At 47.4% G+C, this 10548-nt stretch overlaps 1 protein-coding gene across 4 annotated transcripts in view; it reads left to right on the top strand.

Moving 5' to 3' along the window:
• The first annotated feature begins 702 nt into the window (after positions 1-702).
• The window catches only part of LOC129702576 (HMG box transcription factor BBX), a 159468-nt gene continuing 149622 nt past the window's right edge, over positions 703-10548 (top strand). The window contains exon 1 of one of the 4 annotated variants that reach the window (XM_055644362.1): positions 703-953. The gene's annotated coding sequence lies outside the window, so the exon portion shown is untranslated. Of the gene's footprint in view, positions 954-3812; positions 4043-4215; positions 4355-4381; positions 5347-10548 lie in introns of those variants that run through there. The other 3 variants (XM_055644361.1, XM_055644363.1, XM_055644364.1) reach the window with 3 other exon arrangements.

Below are 10548 nucleotides of genomic sequence, written 5' to 3'. Positions count from 1 at the left end.
TCACACCTTACACTTCCTTATCTCTGTCTCACTCTTCCCTGAAAAAGCGTCTCGACCCAGAAACGTCACCCATTCCTTCTATCCAGAGATGCTGCCTGTCCCGCTGAGTTACTCCAAGCATTTTGTGTCTATCTTCAGTGGAAACCAACATCTGCAGTTCCTTCCTACACACTAGCAATACCCACCTGGTTAAGAATATATCAACATCCACCAACTTTACATGACAACAGCATCTGCTTCTTCAGTCTTGCACAGGTGGAAACAAGGTTGGAGATTTTTTCATAGCAAAATATACTTCACACACTCAGTGAAAGTTATCAACCATCGTCAAAAGGATTCTTGAGGCCCACTTGCCACGAATTTAACAGTTCACATTCTTACGCATTTTTTGCATTTCTACTTGGGCCGAGTGGGATTTACATAGTTCCAATGTTTTGTCTTCAGCTGCTATTTCCTGGTATTATAATAATGTAATTGGATTAAAAAATCTTTTGTTGAGCTTCTGCAAGCACCTTCCTGTCTCTTGACATTTTTAGAGGCATGAGGGATACCATACAGTGTGATATGTGGAGTATATAGTTTCTGCATTTGTTGCTTTGTGTCTGATACACTCTTACACCGAGCATGCAACACGCCTGTTGCTGACTTTAGTCGAGCCTGCCTGTTATTTACCCAGTGTCGCACCGGTCTGGAGCTGCTCTTTGTCTGTGCTGTGCTGCTGGTTTCCCGGAGATCTGGTTACAGGCTGTACACTGCATCTGTTGCAAATGTCCCAGCTCTTCCTCCCGCTGCTGGCCGAGTGCTGATCCCGGAGAGAGCCGCATGAGAGATGCCCGGCGCCGGCCGCTACCGCTGCCTCCGCCCGCTGCCCTGAGCCGGCGCTGAGCCTGGCCCGGAGTCTGCCCTGCCCAGCCCATCCCAGCTCGTCGGGTCGGGGCCGGGGCCGGGCTCAGGCAAGTGAACCGCCGGCTTCCTGCAACAGGAGGGAGAGGGGGAGTCAGTTCTCTGTGTGTGTGTGTACATTGACAGAGGGAGTGTGGCGGGCAGCAAAGGCGCTCAGCACCGGGTTACAGCCCAGTCCCAGTCCCGGGGAGAGTGTGTGAGGGGTTAGTGAGGAGTGAGGCAGAGAAACTGAGATAAGACAGTGTGGAGAGTGAGTGATGGAGAGTGTGAGGGGAGTGAGTGATGAGGAGCCGCGCGTTTGTCGTCCATCACTCACCCCGAGCCCACTGCCCCTCACACCCTGTGACTGGGGGGGGGGGGGGGGGGGGACGGACGACGACACGACACGACACGACCCCCACCCTGTCCACAGACCCCCCCCTCCCCTCCCCTCCACTCACACCGCGACCCACGCCGGTGCTCGGCGAGGCCTAGGCCGGGCCATGGCGACGGTGAGCCGGGGCCGGGTGAGGGGGAGTGATCCAACACCCAGCTTGGAGCTGACTGGGAAGCTGCGGCGGGGAGCCGGGGGGAGACGGGCCGGGCCCGGGGGGAGACGGGCAGTGCCGGGGGAGAGTGCTACCCGAGCACCACCGGCTGTCAGTGAGACCGGCAGCCCTGGTCTCCCTCACCTCCATCGCTGTGTGTGTGTGTGTGTGTGTGTGTGCGTATGTGCGTGTGTGTATGTGTGTCTGCTGTGTGTGTGTAGGTTACACAAAAAAAAGCTGGAGAAACTCAGCGGGTGCAGCAGCATCTATGGAGCGAAGGAAATAGGCAACGTTTCGGTGTGTGTGTGTGTGTGTGTGCGTATGTGTCTGCTGTGTGTATGTATCTCTGCTGTGTGTGTGTGTATGTGTGTCTCTGCCGTGTGTGTGTCTCTGCCGTGTGTGTGTCTGCTGTGTGTGTGTGCTGTGTGTGTGTGTGTGTGTGTGTGTCTGCGTGTGTGTGTGTGTCTGTCTCTGTCTGTACCTGTCTCTGTGTGTGTGTGTGTGTCTCTGTCTGTCTGTGTGTGTGTGTGTCTGCGTGTGTGTCTCTGCGTGTGTGTGTGTGTCTGCTGTGTGTGTGTGTCTGTGTGTCTCTGCGTGTGTGTGTGTGTTTAGATTCCTGGATATCCAGGTCTAGCCGGACTCTGGAGCTGAGAGAAAGCAGGACTGGGGAGAGGGGGGGGGGGGGGCGAGAGAGAGCCCTTCATCCCCACTTCATAGGCTGTTGTGGTCTGTCAATGAGAAAGAGAGGGAGACAGTGAAGGGGGAGAGAGAGGACAGCAAAGAGGAGGAGGGGGGGGATATGGTTCCTCATATCCTTATTCTGCACTGGTCAGCGAGGAGGAGAGGGACAGTGAGGGGTGGGAAGGGGACAGGGGGTGGGGGACGGGGAGGAGAGGGATTGGGAGGTGATGTGGGGCTGGTACCTCACACCCTCTGTTGTGTTTCGTTTAGTTTAGAGATCCAACATGGAAACAGGCCCTTCGACCCGCCGGGTCCAATGCAGACCATTGTTCATCCATTCACACTAGTACTATGTTACCCCACTTTCTCATCCAGTCCCTACACTAGGGGCAAATTACAGTTAACCTACAAACCCGCACATCTTTGGGATGCGGGAGGAAACTGGAGCACCCGGAGAAAAGCCACGCAGTCACAGGGAGAATGTACAAACTCCACACAGATGGCATCCGAGGTCAGGATCGAACCTGGATCTTTGGTGCTGTGAGGCATTGCACCACTGGGCCACCCATGTGTCATTGAGGGGCAGAGAGACGTGGTTCTCCTGCACTCCCAACCCCTGTGCAGTGTCTGCACACTGGGCAATGTGGTGCACCAGTGAGTGAGAGGCCTGGGGTGGATATTGAGTGGGAGGGAGAGAAACTTGATTTCCCATCCTTTGTGTGTGCCTCCCCCAACCCCCCGTCTCTCATGGAATAAGATGCTGTAAGCGAGGGAGGGATAGAGAGGGGCTGGATCCCCTTGTGTGTGCCTCCAAGTCTCCCTTTGTCTTCTACCCTGCACCAAGGCATTGTCAGTAAGAGAGGGGGGCTGGCCCCGACTCCCAGTGTGGTCTCCCCAGCACTATTTTCAGCAGTGATAGGAAGGGAGAGGGCAGGACATTCCCTTACCCCCCTGTGTGTGTGACTCCCATGTCTCCCTGTACACTACACTGAAGTGTTGTCATTGAGCGGGGTAGAAGCCCCTCTCTGCGTGTGTCTCACCTGCACCGTGTAGTGTTGGCTGGTGGGGGGGGATAGGGAGGTAGGGTTGGAGGGGATTGGGATTGATGGGGGGGGGGGATTAGGAGGCATGGAGGAGTAGGGAGGGAGTGATAATGTATTAAAGAGGACAGGGGGTTAGAGAGGGGGAGGGGGGAGGAAATATGGAAGGGATAGAGAGGCTTAATCACCAACTGCCTGTGTTTTCCCTCTCTCCCTGTATATATGTGTGTGTTCCATCACTTCCCATTTGTATGTGTCCCTCTCCCTGTGTGTGTTTCTCTCAATGTATGTGTGAGTCTCTCTCATCTAGTGTGTGTATATATGTGTGTCTCTCCCAATGTGTGTGTCTCTCTCCCAGTGTGTGTCTCCCAATGTGTGTGTGTCTCTCTACTAGTGTGTGTGTATATATATATATATATGTGTGTGTGTGTCTCTCTCCCAGTGTGTGTCTCCCAATGTGTGTGTGTCTCTCTACCAGTGTGTGTGTGTATATGTGTGTCTCTCTCTCCCAATGTGTCTCCCAATGTGTGTGTGTCTCTCTACCAGTGTGTGCGTGTCCCATCTCTTCCCATGTGTATGTGTCCCTCTCCCCGTGTGTGTCCCTCTCCCCGTGTGTGTCTCTCTCTCTACCAGTATGTGTCTCTCTACCAGTGTGTGTGTATGTGTGAGTCCCACCTCTCTCCGTGCGTCCCGAGGTGAGGCGGGCTCGGGGCTGCTGTCAGCATACATACAGTGAGCGCTGGGGGAGGGACTGTGTGAGGGAGATCCGTGTGTAACGGCGGAGATCAGCTGCTCGGCCCTGCTCTGCCGGCCGCCCTTCATTCTCTGCCCCCGTGTCCATGCAGAGAGCCGGCGAGGCCCCGGCCCCCCGCTGCCCGATGGAGGAGTGAGGTAAGGAAGGCACAGCGCCTCTTGTACCTGCCCCCCGGGGCCGCTGTTGAATGCACCCTCTCCAAACTCCTCCTGCCTCAGCTTGCACTTTTTGCAAAGTGTTATTTCCTCGCCCCGACTGTCGGCGAGTGGGGACCGGGGGGGGGGGGGGGGGGGGGGGGGGGGAAAGAAAGCTGAAACCATTCCATGTCCTGCAGATCACACGTCCATGCCTAGCAGCCACTCGCCCACTTACAACAGGGACACTTTAAACAATAATCCTCGTCGTTCTTACAGCAAAAAGTGAGCAGACCCAGGCAAGCAGAGGAGTGGGTGAGTGGCCTGGTGTTGAGTGAGTGGGTGACTTGGTGCTAATGGAGGGGAGAGGGAGCGAGTGAGTGAGTAGCCTGGTGTTGAGGGATTGAGTGGCCTGATGCTAATGGAGGAGAGAGAGAGTGAGTGAGTGAGTGCAGGGCCGGCAGAGGGGAAATGGCAGCGGCGCTGGCAGTTCTGTCTGTCTGTCTGTGACTGACTGACTCTGCTCTCGGCTTCCCCCAAGCAAGATGGACTCTCGCACTCGCTGTCTTGTCAGCGCTCGCATCGACATTTTGCACACAGCCATGCAAACTTGAGCTTGGCCTACTTTGCACCGCCACCGTGCTGCTGGGCGAGGGCGGCCGGGGCCCCCACTTACACGGGCACTCGCGGCTGGCTCTTGCATTGTAACTTGGCCAGTGTACTTTTTGTTGTTGGGCCGGCTTGTGTCGAGCTGCCTGGACCAGAGGGGGGGGGGAGGAGGTTTGTCTGATCTTGCAAGTCGTCCTTTTCCCAAACACCCCGTGTTTTGACGTTGGGTTACAGTGTACCTGTGTCGTGGTCTCAGAAAAGTGATTGATTTCCAAGTTAATATCATTGTTCTGTGCCAGGGCAGACTGTAAAATTACAGCATATTGTAGTGTTTTAATACGTAAGGCGTAAGTGTACGTCCCATGTGCCTGTAGAGTGTGTAGAGCACTGTCGCTGACAAGTCCTGTAACTACTGGCTGCTACCACTGAACCAATCCACAGAGTTGGTCCACGGCAAATTCGTCGCATTTCGCCGGATTAATTAAACACAAGCACCATTTTTAGCCAGTTCTGTTACCATAAGTTTGCACTTTGAGTCAACGTGCGCAAGTTTTAATTCATGCTTAAGTTAAATACGGGTGTAATGCAGGGGTGTCGAGTATTTCAAAACCTCAGAGAATGCCAATGTTTTCAAAACTTCGGTTCTTCCAATCGCGTATTGTCGAAAATCAATGTGCGGAGTCACTGCTCGATGAAAGGTAAACTGAAGGAATTAATCAACATTATTTACAGTCGTTAACTGCTTCGAGGAAATGGCTGCAGTTCTATTATAAAAGAGAAATTTTATATCGCAATTTGCCTTAAGAAACATCTTTAACGTATGGCTTGTTCATTTTGTACTGTTTGTCGGTGGTCTTCAATATGAAGACGAACTGAGGCTTTCTCCATTGGTCATGAATTAACAGTTGCTAGCCAGAGTTGGTCAATAATCAGAGATGTTATTTGACTAAAGTTTATTATTTTGTGAAGATAGACTTTAATTCTGAAATACCCTTCCTTGGTTTGGTGTATTACTGATGTCATGCTATTTTACAGCTGATGGAGCTTTTTTTGTATTAACGTTTAGGAAAATATAATTTCATTTTAGTTAAGGTGACATTATGAATTAAGACAAGACACTTTTTTAATAGATTCCTTTTAAATCTCTTCTCGAAACACCCAGATCTCAACTACTAACTGAAAAATTTAAATGAAAGTTTGAAAACAACATTCTATGATCAAAGTAGGATTAGTAGTGTCTCCTACAGATGTATTAAAGGGCATCTACTACTGCTCAGTGATATTTCTGCAAGATTTGTTAAAAAAAAAAACAGTTGTGGAGAAAGTGAGCACGAATAGTAAATATCTTGATGATCGTTATCACGAACGGCCAACTCGAAACAGAAATGGGAAATTAATTTGTTCAAAGCATTCCTGTGCTGTACTGTTCTATGTTCTAAGTATTCCAACCATTGGTATGTTAGACAACAGTCGTAGGAAATTAAGGCTCTTTGGGTTATCCTGATGTTTGTATGCGAAAGAATTGAGGCTTATGGTGTAACAAAAAATATTATTTCATGAGGAAATAATTATGATTTTAGATCTTCAGATTGTACTCTTGTCTATTCTCATAAGTTTTCCAATGCAAGGTTTGTACAATCGATGTAAAAGAGAGAAAGGAAGTTGAGTGTTTGTCCAGATTTTGGGGTGCATCTCATATAATGCATCTCTGCATTTGGACAAAGGGGGTGACTAAGCCCATATCCCTGATCTGTGACTTTGGTCATTACACTTGTTTGTTTGAATCAAAAATCTCGGTGCATAGTTCCGTGCAGTGAACTTCCCAATGAACTTACTTGAAGTTTAAAATATTTTTCAGCTATGATACCACGGTTTCCCATCATGCAAGAGGAAATTGTGGGTGTGTGGAAGCAATTTTTGTTGGAAGATGTTGACATAAAAAGGCTATTATAGACACAATGGAAAATGGCAATAAATTCCATTGATGCTCAGCTTATAGCATACGTAATATGTGTCTGATCAGTTCTCAAATGGTTCAAGTTCCAATTCATTAAAAAAAAATCAAAAGTGAAATTGAGGATCAATTGATGATGTGATCACTGTACCTTAATTGGTACACGTGACAATAAAATACCTTTGAAGGGGTGAGGAAAAAAGGTAGAGTTGTCTTTCATTCAGAACATTTGATTATTTAACACTCTTGCCCTTTCCTGTGCTCTATAACTTGTATGTGGACCAGCCTATTGGCCTTAAGTTGATGTGGGCCTCTTTCTTCAACCACTGCAGTCAGCGTGGTGAGTGAATGATGCAACTGAATGGATTGCAAGGCCACTTCAGAAAGGCAGCTTTTTGCACACAGACCTTGACTAAGCTACTACAAATGGGTATAGTTGGTATAAAATGTTAGACTTAAAAGTTACATTTGAGGTTGAGAATGCGGTTCGGTGTTCATTAATACAGACTACTCGTATAAGGTGCAGAACAGCAATCCTGCAAAAGTATTATAGCTCCAACTGGTGGAACGTCCTTTTGTAAGGCATGATCTGTATCTATGCTGATGGGTATAAGGTGGCAGACTTGGCAGACGTTGAGTTTTAGTGATTATTAACTAGGATGAAGGAAGGGATATTGGAGAGAGTGGACGTATTTTCCAAAGTGATATGCCCAGCCATAGGCGAGTGTGATTTTAATTTTCTGCAACATAGCACCTAAGGTGGGAAGGCATTTAATATTTCACGGTACTAAGTTACCAATTCTTAACCTGTTGATGGGATTAGAAGGACTGGTTCTGTTATAGGCTATATTGCTTCCAGAACACCCTGACATCATTCCCAGGAAGGCCATGGAGATTCTTCAGGGCATCTTGGTCAATATTTATACATTTATTCATAACATCCAAACATATGATCTCATCAAATTACTATTGGGAAATCTTACTGTGGACAAATTGGCTGCTATGTTTTCTATATTACAACACTCAATGCACATCAGAGTATTTTATTGTGGGGTTGTGAAAGACTTTTAAATATTTCATGAAACTCTTTTACCAATCAGTACCTAATTTTTCTAATTTAAATTTTGAAGTTTTAATTATTGTTCAGAAGTCTGATTTCAAAATATTGCAGTATGTTAATAATTTTTCACACTAGAAATACAATGCGGAACCAGGCCCTTCCACCCAACTTGCCCATGCCGACCAAGATGCCCCGTCTACACTAGTCCCACCTGCCTGTATTTGGCCCATTTCGCTCTAAACCTTTTCTATCATGTACCTGTCCAAATGTCTTTTAAATACTGTTATTGTACCTGCATCAAATACCTCCTCTGGCAGCTCGTTCATTATACCCACTACCCCCCTCTGTGTGGAAAAAGTTCCCCCTCTGATCCCTATTAAATCTTTCCCCTCTCGCCTTAAACTACGCCTTCTGGTTCTCAATTTCCCTAATTCTTGATTCCCGTTTAACAGACAGTGGACCAACCAAAATTTCTTGAAGAAAAATAAAATTGCATAGAAATAACGTCCTTATTGTTATGCTGAATACATTGTCTCTTTTGTATTTATGGAAATTGAAAATGTGGACTCAGATTCACACATTCTTATTTTTTTTAATCAATATTCGTGGGTTTGGGCATCAACGGCAAGGTTGGGTCTCATCTGAAACTAACCTTGAAAATGTGGTGATGAGCTATCCTCTAGAACCGCTGCAGTCCTTCCGATCAAGGCACACCAATAACTTGTTTGGGGAAAGAGATCCAGAATTTAGACCCAACGATGATGAGGGAATGGCAAAAGTCACAAAGGTGTACAACATGGAAAGGTGCAGTGTATTCCACGCATTTCAAGCCCTTGCCTTTCTTAGGGATAGAGGTTAGACCTGTGGCAGCTGCTCAGATGAGTAACTGCAGTGTGCTTTGTGGATGGTACACACTGCTGTCACTGTGGCGATAATGCGTGGCTGGGATGTTCAGGGTGCTTGAAGTACCAATCAAGTGGGCAAATTTTTACTGGATAGTGTCAACCTTCACTTGCCGATGAGCTGCACCATCCAGGCAAGAGATGGTTATTCCATCACACATTCGTCATTGATCCTGCTATTGTAGCCACAGTTTGTGTGGTTGGACCAGTGGAATATTTCGTGAATTGTGACTGTGGATGGTGAGGGCTGATAATTACTAATACACACAGGAAAAGGCCAAATGATCCTTGGTAACTTTAAAGGAAAAATCCAATTGAAACTTCTCAAATTTCTACTGCTTGATATTGAGCACCTGAGCCATAAAAAAAAAAATAGGGAAGTCCAAGATTTGTCTTTTGTCTCTGCTGCTGTTTGTTTCAGGAAGGAGTTGACCAGCTAATGTTTATCTGGGCTCTCCCTCTGGCTTCAATCTGGCTTCCTCTTCATGAGGCAACTTTTGTTGGAGATGTACCTGCTGTGCTGGCCCTTGCTCACGATCAGATAATGTGCTGCAAGATCCTCATGAGGGATGGTTACTTGGTGAGATGCTGGAGAATGAGTGATCTATGGTAAACTGGACACCATGAAGGAGTCTATTTCTGGAGAGAAGAAATTGCAGCTAAATGAAGGAATTTTAAAATTATTTTAATCATTTGGATTTAATATTTTAAGACTGGTATGTCTCTTAAATTGATTTCTACTAATAGTTTACTAATACTTGACCATTGCAAGGTATAGCACAGAGTGGGGCATTCCTTGGAAATGTAGTTATTGCAGCACTTCTAAATGCAGGTTTAGTAAATTTTCATTATGCTCGATATATTTCTGATAGTGTATGTAAACCTCAGGAACGTACTTCCCAAGTAACATCACCATGTATCCGTGAGCACTGTTACACCACCATCAGGTACGCCTATCGCTCCATTCCTAATCTCGGCTGGTCTGGTCACCCGTTGGTGCTGCTCCTACAAGCTTACGGACAGAGAATGATGCGCGCGGCTCCAACAAAGAGTAACGCACCCACTGTCTGAGGAAGCCGAGGGTTCACTGAAGGACTGTCTTGGGTTGCTGGACTGGAGCGTGTTAGAGAGCACCGTCCATCACTGGTTTCATCAAGAAATGTGGCGACAACTGCATTCGGACAAAGCCACTCTCTGCTAAAGTCTAGATCGCAGGCTTTCATGAAGGATGGTCCCACGCTGTACAAGACGCCAGGTGTGATCTCTGCAAGTCCACCAGGAATGCCGAGAGGAACATGCAGAAGAAGCTGGAGGTTCAATTCCAGCAGATGCCAGGTGACTGGCTGGACCAGAATCATCCCGGGCTACAAGTTAAAAACCAGTTCCTTTCTTGGAACTTGTTAACTCTCTCAACTTGTCCCCGGACTCGGAAGAGGACTGAGTGCTCCATTGTTCTGCTCTACTGCAGCTGCTCTCCCCTTAACCCCCCCTCCCCACACTTATTTATTTAATTACTTACTTATTTACTGTTATTAGTACTTTTTGTTTTGTTAATCTTACCATATTTGTGTGGATGTGTGTGTATGCGAGTGTTGTTTGTCCCCGTTTGGTTCCGACCTGAATCGGGTGGGTTGAAGGTGGGTAAGGGTAAGGGCTTTGAGGGTCACTTACATACTGTTGCACAATTATGCCTTGACTGTCACTGTCTGTTATCATTGTATGTATGCAAATTGCTGTGAAATTCAAATAAAAAGATTTAAATCAAAATCCAGACTGATCTCTGGAACCGATGCATCTCCTCTGGATGAGTTCTATGACTTTTTCAACTGGCACACAATGTTCCACCAAGACCCGTCTCCATACCCCTATCCCAGTTGGCTCTGTTCCATACATCTCAGATGCTGAAGACTGATCTGCTTTTATGAGGGGGATCTCTCGGAAAGTGGCTGATCCGGATGGAGTCCCGGATTTTGAAGTCTTGACC

This window comes from Leucoraja erinacea, chromosome 13 (genome assembly GCF_028641065.1).
Source record: "Leucoraja erinacea ecotype New England chromosome 13, Leri_hhj_1, whole genome shotgun sequence".
Classification (NCBI taxonomy): Eukaryota; Metazoa; Chordata; class Chondrichthyes; order Rajiformes; family Rajidae; genus Leucoraja; species Leucoraja erinaceus.
The sequence above is the reverse complement of the archived record's forward strand: the minus strand, read 5'-3'. Positions and strand labels throughout refer to the sequence as shown.